This window comes from Bos javanicus, chromosome X (genome assembly GCF_032452875.1).
Source record: "Bos javanicus breed banteng chromosome X, ARS-OSU_banteng_1.0, whole genome shotgun sequence".
In the NCBI taxonomy this organism is placed as follows: domain Eukaryota; kingdom Metazoa; phylum Chordata; class Mammalia; order Artiodactyla; family Bovidae; genus Bos; species Bos javanicus.
The window spans coordinates 51104907-51108499 of NC_083897.1; the positions used below are offsets into that span (position 1 = coordinate 51104907).

Genomic DNA, 3593 nt, shown 5'->3' on the forward strand with positions numbered 1-3593 from the left:
TTCTCCCTTCTTATTTAACATTCGGGGGTATGACAAGGCAAAATCTAAGTATCATACTTTCTATTTTTGTTCTTAAACTCAAATAAAAGTCAGTATCAATACAAATGATAACAGAATAAAATAAATACATGCTTACACAGGTTCTACAACATAGGATACAGTGACATAACTCTGCCAAAATAAAATCCAGTTTTGTGTTGTAGAATAGCCAATTACACAGAATAGTGTGAAAAACTATAAAAAAAGAAAGGATGAGGAAGAATATTTTGCCAAACTGCACCTGCTACTCCATCCTAGACCCAGTTGTCTGATCATCCACTCAGTTCTAGTGCTTACAAATTCTCAGTCTACCCAGTCAGCCTCACCCAAGATTAACTCCTTTTGCATCAAAGGTCTAGTTTCTTTTCTGTACTAAGTCCTACTTTTCTAGGAAAGTCTGATTTTTCTGACTTCATGTTGAACTTAAGCCATTGAAGTCATAGAAATTGCTGTAATACTGAAAGTAGAGATGGAAATTAGAGTTGTCAAAGGTGATTTTCAAGTGTTCTGCAAATATAATGGGAAAGTTACAAGAAAACATATTTTAAACTCTGCCTGGATTATGTAGCTACTTGGTATATTATAATGTTACTTTGATTACTAGTCAGGATAAAAAGGTGCTCAAAGGCAATAAAATATGCATTTGGGGGACATACATGGAAATGAAGTTTTCTTGACAGTTGACCAAGGCATTTTTATATCCATAACAACTGTCAACTAAAACTTAGTATGTCACAGTTATTAAAAAAGGAAAAGAGTGGGACTCTTGCTTACAACTGAGTTTGGCAAAAACACATTTGTATATTCCTCCCCTGTAAGCACACAGTCCTTTAATTAGGGACAAAGAATGTGCCCACATAGCAGAATGAAAAATTTATAAAGAATCTATGATAGAGAGTTACACAATCTTGCTTTACTAGAATGTAAAACACTCTTCTTACCCAAGCATTACTGTGTGCATCTCTGAAACATCTGAAAAATAGTCTTCTGTGACTTACTAGGCTGTAGGGAATGAGCAGTGTTGGGAACAATTCTCTGTAGTAGTACTTGGTATCTTTCTTCCATTAACTAGATCTTAACATTTCAACTGGATCTTAGAAGGTTGTCAATTTTCATTTTTTTCAGGCAAGGAGATCCAACCAGTCAGTCCTAAAGGAAATCAGCCCTGAATATTCATTGGAAGAACTAATGCTGAAGCTGAAACTCCAATACTTTGGCCATCTAATGAGAAGAACTGATTCATTTGAAGAGACCCTGATGCTGGGAAATATTGAAGGCGGAAGGAGAAGGGGATGACAGAGGATGAGATGGTTGGATGGCATCACTGACTCAATGGACACGAGTTTGAGTAAGCTCCGGAAGTTGGTGGTGGACAGAGAAGCCTGGTGTGCTGCAGTCCATGGGGTCGCAAAGAGTTGGACACGACTGAGCAACTGAACTGAACTGAGGTTTTTGGTGGATGCTCTAGATCAGTTTGTCTTTTAAAGCTTCTATCTTTGGCATTCTTCCTCTGTCCATTTAGTACTTTGTCTGGAGGTGAAGACATAGCCCATAACTGATATAAATCCGGGGATCCTTTGGCCAGGTTAGCCTCATTTTTTCTTGATCCACCTCTTTCTGAAGCTGTAATGAAGCAGAAAATAACCTGTCCCATTCTTCTTGTTTATGTGTCTCAAAGAGGTTCCAAATCTATCAGTCTTGGGGTAAAGTGGACTTGTTTACTCAGCCTGAGGAAGATTTGGGGAACATTTTTCTTCTTTTTGTAAAACAGCATGGATTGCTGACTGCTTCAGACAAAGATTCCTGTTTTTTTGTTTGTTTGTTTTTGAGATATCTTTATTGTTCAGTAGGTGAGACTCCTCATTTTCTGTCACAACTGTTATTTTCAAGTGTATGTGTTATATCTGATATTGTACATCCACTCTCAGTTTTACCATAAGGCTTAATTGCAGCTTCTCCAGAAGAGGGAACTCCGGCTTTAGGTTCCTTATGACTTGTGACACATAACTTTTTCATGAATGTTTTGTTTTGATTTCCTTCAAGACACCATTCTCCACCTCTGGCACATAACTTAGGTTTAGGTGACTCCACTGAAGATTCTGCACCTTGCTTTTGAACTTCAAAGCATATCTGAGGAGAAAATGCAGGCATACCTTCCTCAATTTCTGTATCTTGCCATGTAGGGTTCTTCATATCACTGCTGTCAGTCTCCTTGGACATGGAGGTTTTCCTGTCTTCTTCTACAACTACAAACTGTGATGCTAACCCAAGTTGAGAATTTGGTGACAAATACTTCTGAATATCACCAGTGTTTTTTTTTGTTTGCTCTTCCTTTTCCTTTGTGACTTGGTTGTGACAGGATTAGATTTTTTGGAATCCAAGGGGGAAGCCGAGACACTCCTCACAGATATTGCTAATATTAAGGCTTAGCCTTCTTGCCAGGGTTTTATTACTTTTCAGTTGTTCCTCCATCTCTCTGTGGCTTTTTTCTGCCTGTTTCTTTTCCTCTTCTTCCTCCTCTGCCAGTAATCTCTGTATGTATTCTTCACTGGCTTTGTTTTCTTCTTCCTGATTGGCTCCTCACTCTGCCTCCATCTTGCTTCTCTCCTTTTCATATTCTCTTCTTAATTCCCCAGGTTGACTTAACAGGTGAACTGGCTGACAGTCATTAATGATTTCCTCTGACTGTTGCCCAGAGACTCTAAGTTTGCATTCCTCTGGATAGTGTTTTTGAATTATCTCCCACAGTTCCATATTGACAAGAGAATTTCTTTGGGTGTGGTACCAAGTCCAGAAAGCAATCTGGCAGTGACAGCTGGGACAGCACAAATTTGTCTTTTCAACAGTTGACTTGAAACATGCTTTACAGAGCGTGTGGTTACAAGGTAGTGTCATGGGCTCAATGAGGATTTCCACACAGATCTGGCACTGGCATTCCAACAAAGAAGGGATGGTGTCTTTGCGTACAGCCATTTTAATATGCTAATAAGGTGTATTCAACAGCAATACAACAATTCAGGAATTGGGCGCATCAAACCACTTGACATAAAAAGGTGTTCCGAGGGCCAGGTAAACAGTATGACCGTGGAAGGCCGTGTATTTGCCCATGTTTAAGACAAGTATCCAGAAAGGAAACAAATAAGCCTTGGCAGCTCCCAGGCATTAACAACCATTGCAGTAGGGCAGATGCTGGGCAACGGCGTCTGAACAGGGCAGAAGGAAAGTGCCAAGCTCCCTTCCTCCCTCTTACCAGCTGAGGGTTCTCCCTTAGCTTGGGGCAGCCGAGCCCAAGGCCACCAAGTCTCAAAGCCTCTGGGCCACTCCTCCATGAAGAAAGCTGCTTCCTTCAGGACTCCAGTTTCCTCAGTAGAAGGACTTCTGTTTGACCTTTGCTGTGGAGTCATTCCTGCACACTTCTCAGTGCTCAGAGTCCGCCCTCACCTCTCTTGTGTGTTACTCACTCAGTCGTGTACCACTCTTTGCAACCCTGTGGACTGTAGCCCACCAAGGCTCCTCTGTCCATGGGATCTTCCAGGCAAGAATACTGGAGTGGG

At 40.9% G+C, this 3593-nt stretch overlaps 1 pseudogene; it reads right to left on the reverse strand.

Annotated features, from left to right (window-relative positions):
- Positions 1–987: 987 nt before the first annotated feature.
- On the reverse strand, positions 988–3182 carry LOC133242375 (E3 ubiquitin-protein ligase RNF168-like; annotated as a pseudogene).
- Positions 3183–3593: the final 411 nt, after the last annotated feature.